Below are 15,607 nucleotides of genomic sequence, written 5' to 3' on the forward strand. Positions count from 1 at the left end.
AAAAACCCTCTTTTAGCTGGTCTCATAATGAGCAAAACATTCATTTATTGTTTCATTCTCCACTTAAGAACTAAAACATAAGTTTGCATTTTTTATTCTTCATATTTTATTCTTTTTTTGTCTTAATATTGGCATTGGCTGCAGTTGCTACTTCTAGAAAGGTCATTTAATGAATTATATGAATTAGCCATTGCTGACCTGAAGCCATTAATAAAGTAAACAAATAAACATTTTTTTTTCTGCTCAGTTTAGACACCCTTGCACTAAGCAATGAATACTTATTGTGCTAGAAAAGTTAAATGTAGGGTAAGTAGATCTTAGAACAATGGCAAGATAGCTGTGAAAGCATAAGAGCCCACTCTCTCTGCAAATCATTCTCCAAAGCCACGCCTCCTCTAAAACGTATGAACGTGCTCAGGCAGACCAGAGGCTAACCAGCGACACAATGATGGTGTTGGTGGAGGCTTGAAAGCAATGCTGGCACATTACCTCATATATCATTCATCAGTGGGAAAACATTACAGTATAAAGCCCGTAATATTACAATAATAACACCATTAACAGTAGTGTAATGGACCACACTGATGACATTTGTGACCCTGGACCACAAAACCACTCGTAAGGGTCATTTTTATGAAATTGATATTTATGCAGCATCTGAAAGCTGAATAAATAAGCTTTCCATTGAGGTACAGCCTGGCGTCTGTGGATGCAAAAATATTGAGAAAATTAAAATCTTCTTTTAAAGTCCAAATGAAGTTCTTAGCAATGCATGTTACTAAGCAAAAATAAGGTTTTGATATATTTACAGTAGAAAATATACAAAATATCTTTATTGAACATCTTTTGTCAATACCCTAATGATTTTTGACATAAAAGAAAAAATAAACTTTTTGACCTAAACAGTGTATTGTTGGCTTTTGCAAAAAAAATAAACTTGTTCTACTTATGACTGGTTTTGTGCTCCAGGGTCCGATTTTATGTCTACACAAGCAGGATGCATGGAGGTTCCCAAATACATACATTGACAGGCAGATAGAACGGCCTGTTATAGCCTTCAGACCGAGGGATATGGTTTGACAAACATTTTATTGTCCTACACCTACCACAGACAATATAAATGCATTTAGACCACTTATCCTTGTGATTGCTATTGAGATCTAAAGAGAATATTTAACCAGAATAACAATTTTTAACCACATTTTTTACCTCCCTGCCTTAAATAAGCACACATGCACAATTTATTTATTTTATAACCATTTGGCTTTCCATCTTTTTTGTCTTCAAAATTCAAAAACTGACACTTAAGAGCAGATAAAAAGCATGTGTCGTGTTTGGATCAACCTGCTGTTAGCAGTTTCTAGTCATCAGGTAGTGAGTTATCATCTTTTTTGTTTCCTGTTGGGTCTCACTTTGAACTTCCTGTGTAAAGTGTACGTGAGGTATGCTGCTTTTCTTTGCATCAGTGGACTTTCACTCTTCTCACGAGCTTCATCTCGATATAGTGACTAGTGTTGAAAAATGCAAATTGACTACTTCAGCCATTTAGATTTTTTATGGATGCATGAAAGTCATGGGAGACGGTAGTTAAACAGGCATGAAAAGTTATAACAAAGAAGCCTATAGGATGACCCGAGATTTAAAAAAACCCCCAAAAAACGAAAGAATGGCTTTGACATCTAGAAACTGAGACATGTTGCCATGAGACAGTAGTGAGGCCTTTCACAGGGTTGTCCATCTTTAAATAAACGAAACCCGTCTGAAACCAGTAGCTGTGTCTCTACAGGACTACAAACTGGAGCCTGCTGTCTCTGACTTGACCACAAAGCCTAACCACCGCCCGTGCAGGATGACGCTGCCTCATGCTCCAACAACAATTAACTCCACTAAGCAGTGCATGAAAAGGAAAAAAAGAACAAAACGAGCAAAATGGGCTTTATTTTCACAGATTGTGTTACAAAACAGTTGCAAAGGTTGATGGAAAAGTCACAATGGCTTCTTCTGTAGAGGAAACCTCAAAATGGTCTGTAAGTTATGCGAACATTTATTGTGCATTCATCTCAAATTATGGGTAATTTAATTTCTGTGAATATCTTTTACAACCGTAGGCAGTCGTAATTTTGTGGATGAGTGTGAAGCAGCAAGTAACAACAAATACAGTCATGCCAAGATGGATTTTAAGAAAATACTCACTTTTTCAAGTGCAACGCTTGTAAAGGTATTGCTCTAAATGCATATATATTTATACACTATGGCCCAGTTTCATAGACAGGGCAAAGCCTAAGCCAAGATTAGGCAGTTGTTCAATTGAGACATTTAAGCAAAACATGCTTTAGAAAAAAACATAACTGGTGTGCATCTTAAGAGCAAACAAAGGCACTGACTGATCTTAAACCATGTAATGCTTTTTTCTAAAGCATGGTTCTTTCAGTTGAAACATCTCAGGTTTACATTTTAATCTAGGACTAGGCTTAAGCCTTATCTGTGAAACCGGGGGTTGGGTAATATTTGTCACGTGGCATATGGTAACAAAGTATCATTAGACTTATTCAATCCGAATGCTGGACGGTTCGACCACCAAATACAGTAGTGTGTGCCATAATATCGAAGTAAGCACATGACCATTTCATTGACCATTGTTCACGCTAAAAAATATTTTCTACACTAGAAATGTCTAAATTCATAAATTTTTTGTTTAACCTCTGTGCAATAACTTTGTCATTTCAGTGCTTGCCTCCATTAATGAGAGTTTAATATTTAATGTAAATGTGTACTGTATATCATTCTTACTTTATTCATTCATATCACTCCAGGAAAAAGAGTTTGCGTGCAGGTGTGCAAATTTTTCCATCAAGTTTGTTTTTATAAATCCCACCTTTTACGCAGGAAGTCTTTTTAGTCCCATTCTGTCCTTACAAAACGGTAACAAGTAAGGCCCCTGAACAGTAGTGTATTTATTCTTCCTTAAATTTATTTAGTCAGTAGGTTTCAAGTACATCGGAGGCATGATTTGGTACTATGTTAGGCAGATATCACTCATTGAATGTAAACGTTGTCTTAGAAAGATTCTCTTTTTTTACTCTGTATTTTTCCTTGATGGGTGTGGAATCAGCTGATTCACTTCCTGTTTGATCTTTGATATGGACTTTACCCACGGACCCGTTTTGAACAACCTCACCGTTTTGTGTGATACTCCTCGCAGGATGACATCACCTACCAAACACAGATTCTGACATCCTGGACACTCAAAGAACGGAGGAGTTTGCACTACCACAGTATATTTACAGGGAGATGAGTTCATCGCTTTCCCTGTAATTGTTTGGAAACCGGAGTAGCCCTGCTGTCCACTTTGTGGCTTTGGTTACATTTCGGGGAGGGCCTTTGTGAAGAATTTGCACAGTTCTGTTTGTGTTTAGGTGTGTGTGTACAGTCAGCATGCGAAAGGGCGTGTGAGATTTAGAAAAGTGTTGTGTATATGTGCTCTACGTGACGAATGGGCGAGAGCGAACGCTGTCATCGGCTCCGAGCGACTCCACCAGTCGACTCACGTGCACGGGCTGTGCCATTCTGACCATTAGCCGGTGACTAAACTCTCTCATTAAAAAACACCGCACTTTCCCACTCACACCCTGCCATATGTTTCTGTCCAACTGACCAACATCATAAAGAAACAGCAGCGTTCACACTGACGCTGGGCAAAGTCACTCTCATCTCTGCCCTACATTGTTCTCTCTGCGTCTCTGTTGAATCTAGTTGGCATATAGGCACCGTTCCAACTTCTAATAGATGCAAGCTGTCAGCTGCCAGTAGAAAATTACCCATGAATTTATGGCATAACTGCGTCCGAGGCATGCTTGTGTTTATTTTATTTTGCATAGCAGTGAGAATCATTAACTCACTGTGGCAAATGATTTCATTTGTGTTGCGATAATTGCTTCAGATGTGATTCTTGTCAAGCGATCCTCTGGTTGAGTGTGTGCGCTAACATACAAATACTAATTTGAAAATTAATTTTACTTCTAAGCATCCTTAAAGTAAAACCAAAAGTAAAGCTAATGCTGTGTTTATTTAATCAAGCAAAGTAATATTGTGAAATATTAATACAATTTAAAATAGCTGTTTTCTATTTTAATATATTTTAAAATGAAAGCTAAATTTAAGCAGCCATTACAGTCTTGATTGTCACATGATCCTTCAGAAATCATTCAATCTTTGTGCTGTTTTATATTTTGACAAACTATAATAAATTTGATGAATAGAAGGTTTAAAAGAACAAAATTCATTTGATTTCTTTTGTCATTACTTTCACTTTTGATAAATGTCATACATTAGGCATTTCTTACCTCATTGGCAAAATACATTTTTTACATTTATATTTATTTTCCATAATTGGTGACTGATACCAGAGCTTGCCTGGTTTCTTGTTACTATAGCTGCATTGTTTTGTGAGCACTATAATGACTTACAATGCTCTTAGTACACAATTTTACACTGAGAATTTTCCCTAAATTGTAAATAAAAGACTCTGTGAGTGAAAATAGGCTTATTATATTAGTATTATTTCCACTATTATAGTATTAAAAAGATTAAAACGAATTGACCTTTTTACCACGGCAATTATTGAGCATTTAGAAACTGGACACTCATCATCTGGAAAAGGTGAGCCTCACCTCTAACGTTTTCATTTGAAGGAATGAGGAATTAAAGAGATAAAGGAGGGTGTGTGAAATACCAAAGCACCTTCATTATGTGTCCCTGCAGACTGTCTCTAATGCTAGATAAAGGCATCTGAAGCAGAAAGTAGAACCTCATTTTAGCACGTCACCTGGCTGGAAAGTCCAGTAGAGCAAGTCATTCAATTAGCTAAGCCAAGACAGCAAAGGCAACGCCCAGAGAGTGCACCGTGCCAAGGACACAGCCCAATCTCTCATTCATTTTGTAGCATTATGGGACTGGAAGGATTTGTTTATGAGGAAATCAATGTGTTTTTTTGCGTTTTTTTTTTTGCACACAAAGAATACCTGAATCTATCTGGTGCTTCAAGTGTCTCCTGTCTGGATTTAAGCAATTTAGTTTCATTTTCTTGTGCTGATAGGACACAGAACTGAAACTTAAAATTCCAAAGGCGTTTGTGACAAGCATATAGTTACTTTATAGTCCTTTATCTAATCACAGTTTCTGCATTTATGTATGTAATTAAGTTTTAAGCATTGGTTTTATCAGCTATGGTTATGACAGCATAATACCACTAAAATTGAGTATAACTTCTGACATCACATGTGACATTTGTGTAAAAATGCTGACTGGGCCTTAGGTAGATCTTCTGTAAGACACTTCGAGAAAAACTGCAAAGCCCTGACAGAACTGGGTGACTCTTGATTTCTCTTTTCACATACTTTTTTTGTGCATACTTGTACCATGAAACTTGGCATCCAGCCCTGCTACGCTGCGTGCTAAGATCATTTGGGGTAAAGCAATGCTGACGGGCCACTTGCTTCATCCTCGGTACCGAATGAAGGGATTGCCTGCTGCACGCTCGACCTACACTTTTCCCCCTCTTTAATCAGGCATTACGTAGTGCCATAGTGTGGTCTGTGGTTTCAGCTCAGATTTTAAGCCTCAACTATTCTGTGGAAATAAAACACCCGGATTTGCCAGTGCTAAATATGTCTGGAAATAACCAAGACTGGCTGAAAATAGAGTGGCTAGGGTATCATTATCATTAATAAAGGATAAATCTGTCATCTGATAACATCTGAAAACAGGCGGCGTTTTAGGGGTTCCAGTGACTTGCAGTAGTGTAATTGCAGCGTGAGCAGCGCTTTTGAATGAGCATCAGCTATTTTCGGCACTTATGCCGTGTGTTACTTTTAAGAGCTCTCTGGTTCTACTTTTAGTCGACGCTTTTGTAAGTGTTTTTTTTTCCTCTGATTTCCTTGCACATGCTTATTATATCTTGGTATTATATATGTTATCTTTACGTAGTACAGGAAGGTCAATTCATATAAAAAGTGTCATTTATTTACCTCCCTGTTGTAACAAAATTTGGGACCACTTTATTTTGATGGTCCTTTTTGAGTAATCTGTTGACAGTAAGAGACATTGTTCCTACATGTAAACAAACTCTCACTACTAGAGTATTAGTAGACTTATTAATATCTGCTAGATCTTTATTGTCTCCCAACAGTTATTCTACAGACATAAAGTAACATTGCAAGTACATGTTAAACTATTCTAACCCTACCAGTCTATCAGTATTCTACTAAGACTGAGAGTTAGTAGATATGTAGGTGCAAAATGGTATGGTAAACTAAATATGTTAAAGGGTCCATCAAAATAAAGTGAAACCCAGACTGTTATTTAAAGCAGAAGCAGAAATTTGTAATAATATATCGGTTGCTGTTTTCTGTTACAGTGAATGGAGGTTTTCTAGCTTGACTCAAAAGTACCATAAAAGCTTTATAAAAAGGTCCATACAGAGCTTCTGGAGCTTGTGAGTTAAACTTGAGATCGATCTGATTCATGAATAAACCTTTGCAGCATTTTCCTAATATATTTGTTACTTCAGATGTTTCGCACATGAGCGCTCTTCAGAAACCTGTAGAAAAGCCACTTTTGTGTTTACATGACCACATAAGACTCATTCTCTGGCAGAAACCCAGATGTGCTAAAGTGCTTTCTCTTAATCCTTGAAACTGCTCAAAGAAAACATTGTTCATTTTTACATGATGTTTAAGAATGCGTGTAAAATAAGCCCTTTAATAAACCATTTTCCTAAGTGCAGAGTAAACTTTGTCAGCGAGTTGAACTAGAGAATAGGTCTGACTCATGAACAAATTATTTAGACAGGTTTTTGTGAACTACAGCAACCATTTATAGAAGAGATCTTCAACTAATTCAGTACTTAAAGAAAAATACATTTTTATAATAGATTTTTATAATAATGACCCAAATCTTTGACGAACAAGCTTCTGAATGGTTGTGAGTTAAACGTGAGAGTCATAAACAAATCATTCAGATTTATTAGATACTTCAATAACCAAGATGGTGTCAAACTCTAGTGCTTCAGTCTTCAATAAATAATAAATCAGCTACTGGTATGGCTCCTTTACATTTTTGTGTCCTTTTTGATGTATGAAAGCTTCTCCGTTTGTGTTCCCATGAATGTCACTCAGTTGTATGGGTTTGGTATAAGATGTGAGTGAGTAAATGATGACTAGAAACGGCATTTGTGACATCTTTGGGCGTTTATGCGTCTTTTGTGCTTTGAGTAACAGGATTAGCGAGTCCTTTTCTCTGAATTTCAATTCTGGAGTGGTTGCCATGGCATCTTGATGACCAGTCAACAAACATAGTAGCCAATTTAGCCATTCCCCTTTTCTCATCTTTTTTTCCCCCCTTTTTTTGTTGTTGTGGAAAGTTCCAACCACTCTTTTCTCCACCCTCCTCTAATGGCACCCTTGAGAAGATGGACACCCATAAAGGTCTTCTATGTGGTCAATTATCTGCAGAATCAAGGCACTGTGGAATGAGAGAGAAGTTATAACTTTCACTGAATCTCAGGTCATTATGGGATGTCCTCGCTGTCACATTCAAGTCATACGTACATTTCTGATGTACACCACCCACCTCATAAGACTGATTTTTGGTTTGAGGGCTGGAACATTAATGACTCATCATTCGAAAAATCTGTTTCTGTATTTAGACAGTATGGCTGCAGGTCAGACATGAAAGTGAACTATCATCTGATGAACTACCAGTACTATATTGTTAATATAACCTTGCAGTCCTCAGACCCCAATCAGATTTTCAGTTTAGTTGAGTTTTAGCCCGTAAGCTTTTAAATCTTTTTCTTTCTTTCTAAATCTTTTAGCTATCTGCACATTTAAAAGAATAGGATTTTATTTCTTACTGCAGAATCTATAATAAGACTGTCCTGTCCTTATATAAGCACCTTCTGATTAGAAAAGGGAAGCAGTAAACTGTAGTTTTTTGCCATGGCATAAAATTAAAGTGTGTTCCTTAAAAGTCTGTGTAGTAAGACTGCACAATATATCATGTGATTGTCGTGCGCATCTCGCCAATAAAGGCGGTTCTGCGATTAGTAATAAATCTCCATCACATGCTTTTAGATGAAGCAGCGTTTAATATACTGAGATGTAGTTCACTGACAAGCTGCGCAATGATATTCATTATCACAGGTGATTCATCTTTGATTATGAGCACATATTTTGTTCTTTATAGGTAAAAAATCTGCAGTTCAGGCATTCCAATTCAGCACCGGACTCTTCTACTATGAAGCCATGCTGTTGTAATAGCTGCAGTATGTGGTTTTGGATTGACCTTCCTTGAGATAGACGTCTGGAGGGGAATGTATATTGCTCTAAACCCGTGATTTCCAACATGAATGTCCAATTTGGACCATAAAACACTTTTCCACTTTGAAACATTCAATTTTTTTGTGAGCCTTGGTCCACAGGACAGAACTGCACTACTGCTCTGTGTTCACATAAGGCTATATTTTTGCATGATAGAGTTTTGTTGGCATCTGCAGACGTCACAGCAGATTGTGTTTACAGACAGTGGTTTCTGGAAGTGTTCCTGGGCCCATTTATTAATGCCAATGACAGAATAATGCTGATGAGTGATTCAGTGTAGTCTGAAGGCTTGAAGACCTCAGCATCCAACAAATATCTTCAGCTTTGTCCCTTGCGCACTGAGATCTCTCTGGTTTCAATTCAACTTTTGATGACATTAAATCGTCTTTGCGATTTAATGTTAAGGAGCATATTTTTTTTTTGCGAGAGAGACTCTACCCTTTTTATAGCTAATCACGTTACGGACCTAAAGTCGATTAACTTAATTAGTTGTTAGATGTTCATTACTTTCGCAACATATTGATAACCAACTCTTCTAGTGCAACATCCAGTTGAGGTTCTTGAAATCCCATTTATTGACTGATTTTGAACAATGTTTTGCAAACATTTAAAGACAGACCTTTTGTCAGCTATGAGGTTCTTTAATCAGCTCATGTTATTTCTGCTTATTCTTTTAAATTGTCATGTTTAACTGCCAAATTGCATGTGAAACATTAACCATGACAAGAAATCCCCAGTTAAAGAAACATACCAAAAGAACACTTTAGGAAAATATGCATATTTTGCAATTAACTTTTAATCTTTAAAGCACCATTTTTTTTTCTCCATTGCTTTATTGCAGTGCTCCACGGATTGTATTGTATTACTTCCCCTCATTAAAACTGTTAAATACACAGTCTTTTTAACCAGCTGTTTGAATAGTTTTTGCTTCAGATCAAAGTTTGCAATGTTGTGATTTTTCTCCAAGCTGGTTGATTTTGTTCATGGCTTATAAAAAGAAAAATGAATGGGAAAAATATTCCAGAAACCAAAGCTGTTAAAAAGTTGCACTCTATTGAAAGCAGTTTTGAATTGGAATGCTATTTGTGTGGTGTGTGGAGTTGTTGCCTGTTTAGAGCATTCCAAAATGTTGCCTATGTGGACAGTGAGGCAGCTCACAAGATTTTGTTACAGAGCTTATATTTTTCAATGGTGAAGCAGCAGATAAAGGCCCAGTATAATGTATGGTTTACCTCACAAACTTTGGCTGTGCGCAGAGGCTTGCCCCCATTTGCCCCGCACCGCTCACAAGAGCAGTAATCTTATCTGGGCCTCTGGTCTCCTGTGGTCTGTTTGCACGCAGAGCGCGCCTGTATCTGCTAAATGCACTTCCCCTAGTTTGGGGAAAAGTCAGACCCCTCCAGTCAGCATTGCATGTCTCCTAAAGTTTACTGTCTGTTGCTTGCCTGGTTTAATGCAGGTGTGCACTCCAAGTATAATCATAAAATCATTTAGAGTCTCCTCTCTGTCTGCAACCTTGGCCCAGACGGAAGAGTGTCATGATAATAACAGCTAGCAAATATTTTATGTCAGTTGTAAACTGGAATCATTAGGACAATGTGCAGTTTCTCTGATAATGGGTGCTATCCCCATTTTTAAATACGATGGGGAAAACCTTTTTTTGGTCCTTTGGGCTGTATAGGGGTGGGGGGATGGGGATATCTGGATTGATCCACAAATATTTTTTATTAATAATTCTATTGGACGAACTCATGTGCAGGTGAAGTGCAGCTTGCAATCTGGAATATGTACCAAAAAATAAAAAGATAATGGTAACACTTTAGAAAAGCTAACACTTGTTAACTATTTACTATGCTTATTAATAGTAAGTTAGTTGTTTAGTTTGATATTGGGTAAGATTATGGATGTAGAGTAAGGTCACGTATAATAAGGCATTAACATGTGTTTAATAAATGGCTAATATTCTAGTAATACACATGCTAATAAGCAACTAATAGGTGTAGTCGTAATATATAAAGTGCTACCAAAGATGTTTACACTGTGCAAACAAACAAACTCAGGAGCCTTTAGATTTGTTTACTAGATAAGGACAGAAAGACTCAGTAAGCTTTATCTTACAAGATCCAACCTACGTTCTGCATCAAAGTGTATATAAAGAGAAAGGGTATTTACACAGGGATCACCATCTAATACAGACTAAAAACTGTATAATTTCCTTACACGTCTACCAAAAAAACAAGACACACTTGGCTTTTTCTGTCTAACCCCTTTAACTAATTCAGGTTTTTTTTATAACTTGCACAAACTGTCTTCGAACTGGCATGAAGCCATTGTTTTATAAATCCATATACCATTAAGTGCTGTTCAAGTGATAAGGACTTTATGGCTACCCTGTGTGGAATGTACCCTCTACAGGAAACATCCTGGTCCACTGCCCGGTTTTTGTTCCAGTTACCACATGTCAGCATAATAAGTATTATTTGCTTCTAGATATTATGAGATCTAATCTCTGTCACGTATAATGGATCTGAGCAAGCATTCATGTTTGCAAAGGATCTCTTCAGGGAGACTTTTTTGAAGCTGGTATTCTTTATAATATGTATGCTGAAAGAATGAAATCCTTTTATGCGATTACTGTTTTGCATTATTATCAGTCTGACGCGAGTCAAATAGATCCCATATCAGTACAAGCACAACAAATGCCTTTTGGTGACAGATTGTTTTACAGTTTTTATGTTAAATATTACATACGACTGTCAGTTTAAGGTGTAATGCGGAGCTGACTTAAGGTGCTTAAAAACAGCAAGACCTGACACCATAGACATAGTCTCTTTTGATAGACTTCTTGTGACAAGTCAGCTCTGTGTGCAACACATCTTTTTGTTTTATTTTGTTTCCCAGTTGACTGAAGTGTACTATTACACTGTAAGTACAACGTTGTAGTTTTAGGGGGAGTTCCACGGGAAAAACAGATTTGAAGAAGCCAAAGGTTTGTTCTGAAGCGTGGTGGAAGCTTAAGGAGGAAGGAACGGTGGAATCAAAAAGCACTACCTCAGGCTGTGTACCTATAGTAAATCACTTTACTGGCACAGTGACGCTTTGCACCACACTTTTTTCTGTGAACACCTACACACTTTTCTCACGCAGCAACTGTGCAGCTATGTTTTTGTTCTTTTTTTCCAAGTAATAAATGCACCTTTGATGTGAAATGTCCAATCACATGAGATGTACCTGTTGCACCCAAACACTAGGGTAATAAAAACCAGAAAGCAAAAAAAAAAGAGTAAAGGTTTAGAGATAATGCTAGCCAAAAAATAACAGTAGACCAAGTGATAAAAGTAGAGCCTTGTTTTTTTTTTTAAATCTGATGGCAATAATATACATAATATTATACTGGTATTGTCAGTCACTAAGCAAATTATTAAGCAAATACAGTTTTGCACACAATAGATCATGCAATATACAGCATTTATATTGCATCCATACATAAACTATAGGATTTAACCTCCTAGATTCTGTCGGTTATTGCCTTGGATCTTGATGCCATTGGATTTTGGTGGTCTTGTTACCAAAAGTGGCACATATTTGTGTATTCAAAAAAAGCAACATGAACATCACCTTTTTGAGACTGCTTTTATTTTGGGGTGAATTCATCCTTGAAGAGATGACTTTTCAGACTCAGCATTTAAAGTATAGATACTAGGAAATTTTCTTGAGAGAAATGGGAGAAAAACAGCAAAATAAAACACCCCCTCCCTGCCATTTTACTCATTGTTTTTCCCTCTCTTTGTTTTTCTTTCTCTGCTTGTGTCTCTCTTCACGTGAGGCTCCAGTCAGCCTGCTGTAACGCAGCTTAATTGAATTAGTGGGAGTTTATAAGCTGCTCTTGAGCCCTCTGAAAGAGACCCTCCATAAACAGGAACGCTGCCCTTTCATCTGATGCTTTTTTGGAATATTCTTGTCCCCCATATCGCCCCGGGCTTTGGCCGGACCCTCAGCACAGAGTCTGCTGCCTGTCTCTAATTTAGCTCTCCAAAAACCAGGGATAACGCCAAGAGCAGGAAGATTCAGCTGTACGAGGAACGCAAATTCATCTGTTCGACTCAACACAATCCAGATATCGAAAGGAGACAAGGCTTTGGTTTTGACGGTGTCGTTCGGAGGAGCTCTGCGGCGTATTTGGCACCAAAGGGCCGCATCCCTGCTGACACAGAGAAAACCATGGCCATAAAATCAAAGCAGCCAAACAAGGCCCTCTTCTGTTGTGTTTTAAAAAGTTGTGTGATTTATTATTCTTTGTAAGCAAGGCCTCTTTACTCCCCGCTTGTCTTTCACCCCGTCTACATCGCTTCAGTTATGTTTGTTTGTTTAGCGCCCTCCCTGTGAAGTCTTTTCAGCTGGTGTATTTTTGGGTTTCAAGCTCTGTTGGATTTTATTTTCAGAGGGTAAATGGGACATTTTTAGCTCCTCCCGCTCACAGTGCATCTTTAAATACAGCTTAGACCGGACTAAAGGTCGAGAGTAAAATAGTATTCATTCAAAGATTGTAGATCCAACCTCTCAGGTATGATCTTATTGCTCTGCGTAGTTAAAGACAGTTCAGTTACATATGCCCTGTAGATATCATCAACCTTTATCTCACCCAGCTGCTCTTTGTTGAGGCAGCAACCTTTAGTATAGTGAGCGACCACAAGCTCGCAGCAATATTTTTTACCATCGTTTTTGAAAAAGGAGGTTCTTAGTTCTTGGACGCATTCTGTATTTTTCCACTCTAGATCCTCAAGTGAACCCCGTGAGTGTAAAAGGGAAACGTGTTGTCATATTGCATCTGCTGACATAAAACTGCACCTAGTAAATCTGGAGGAGAGATACATATTCGATCAAATCCTTTTTTTCCCCTCCACTGTTGCACTTAATACTGTACGTAAGATAAAAATGTCGTTCTTGACGAATAGTACCAGCTGTAATGGCCATTACTTTATTTGCAACTGGTCACATGACAACGCTGAGATAAAGTAGCCTTTCCTGAGTCCAAATATGTACACTTTTATACTGTATAGTAGGCTAAAAGCTATGCGTAAGTTGTATATTAACAATCCTCGTATTTGTTAAAACCATTGGCGAAAAGCACCCTACTTTTGTTGAGATTCTTTACTACCTCATAAGGCCACGGGAGAGGACAATTAAATTACAGCAAAAGACAACATGGCAGACTTTGTTTCATTTCATTCAGGTTTAATTCGTGCTACACATATTTATGCTTTTAAGGACATACATTTTAATGCTTAGGAAGTTTGTTCCTCAGACTGTGTGCAATTTTCCACACACCTGTAATCTGTTATATAGTCTGTTATTTAGACACCTCATGAGGTATAACCTTAGGCCTTTAAAAGTATACGCATCTTTCACGCAAATGTATTAAACTGGTATTCAATTTCAACAACCAATAAGGTTAAATTGATCTTACTTCTGTGTACCTCATTTTAAATACTGCTTAAAAAAATCATTGTATAATATGAAAAAGTCTGTAGAAGCCATCTGGCCTGGATGTAACCGTTCATAGCAATCCTTTGGTGAATCATGGCTTTACACAAGATTGAGAAACAAGTAGTTATGTTGGCTCTGTAAACGCTTCAATGATTGAGAAGTGAATTTGTTTGCAGAATGCAGTTGTCATTCCTGTAAATAACCAAATTTGTGTTTAAAGGATGGAGTTAAGCAGTCAGAAGAAAAGTGAAAACCGTATTTATCAGAAGTGTGCAAGTAAATGGCCTGCTACGCATTAGTTGCACTTTCACTCTGTGGTATTTTAGCTCAGGAACGAGCAGCAAAGAAGTTTGCATCGTCATAAAAATGTAGGATGAATTTTGTCTGATTTAGGCCAGCACTTGGAATTATGATGGCACTTTTCCCTTTGGCTTTTAGAAGTAGAGCAAAACATTTGCAATTTTCTCTGGTGTGAAACATCCAAAGGAAACAATGGCCTCCCTGGGCGACAAGCCTCTTCAAAGGTCATGTGGTTCACCTCAGACTGCGACAGGATGAGAGGCTAAGGTAATTGGCCGTCCATCACCCAGCCTTTCCGCCACAGTCTCTCTGAACAAGTGCAAACATGTCTGTAAACAAAGGCAACAAAGCCCAGACTTGTCCAGCGTAGAGACCCTGGAGAGTTGATTGATCGCCTTCCTGTTGTTGTGTTGTTTGTGTAAGGCCGAGGAATTTTTATGTGGCGTTTGTAATTATTAGTATCACTGCTCGTCGGATCCTGTGTCGTGATTTTGCGGTTCCAAATGATAATGATATTTCATTCGTAACCATAATAGTGGAGATTAGACGTATCGGATTAAGCCTCCATGTGTTTCCTGAGGTCGAAATTAAGTTAAGTCAGATCAAGAACTAAAGAGTTCAAAAGAAGGAACGATTAATTTTAAGTGAACTGGAGAGCGAGGTGAACTTCACTCTTTCACTCGATACGCTCAAGATTTTTCTAGCGCTGAAGTTTGATTTGAGGCTGTTGGCGTTTAGCCCGAGGGGATTTTTTCCTCTTCCTCTCTCTTTCTCCCTCTCTCTTTCATAATGAGTTTGCTTCTCTATTTGCCAATGCCAAGACATTCCACAAGCTGGTAGTATTTTTGTTCCTTTGGCAGCTAACCCCATGTTCTTCCACGCAATGAAAAGGGAGACTGTGGTTTCATATATCTGGTCTCTATTCAGGGACATTCATCTATTTACTCAGCCAGGCCACAGAGAAAAAAAACCACCACCTCTATTTGCTATGTGAATCCTGCGCTCAAGCCATGGATGACATTAGCTGCACCACCCTGGGCTGAACCATAATTACGACTTGTTATCGCCCCAGCCCGCAGATAAGGTAGATTTCGGAGTGGAATGCCTTCGTCATTCTGACAGACACTACGGTTGCGGATCTCCTATCGTGCGGTCTGATATTCCAAGGATTTTGTCAGGAACACAGTGCCCTGCGCTTCCAAAAGAGGGCAGCACTCTGCACTGGAGATCCGTCACAGCATCCGCTCAGGTCAAGAAATGTGAGACAGCACAACGCTTCTGACTCGAGTGCTTTGATGTTTGAAATCAGTAGGGTAAATTCCTGCACGTTGTGTAAAACGAAAGTGAATCGAATGTGGCCAAATGCACTGGAAGAGTTTTCAAGAATCAATCTCAGAGTCAGCGTGTCAATGCCGCAACGTTAAGCCAATCGGTTTTGTTAT

The sequence above is a fragment of the Puntigrus tetrazona genome, chromosome 4, assembly GCF_018831695.1.
Source record: "Puntigrus tetrazona isolate hp1 chromosome 4, ASM1883169v1, whole genome shotgun sequence".
Classification (NCBI taxonomy): Eukaryota; Metazoa; Chordata; class Actinopteri; order Cypriniformes; family Cyprinidae; genus Puntigrus; species Puntigrus tetrazona.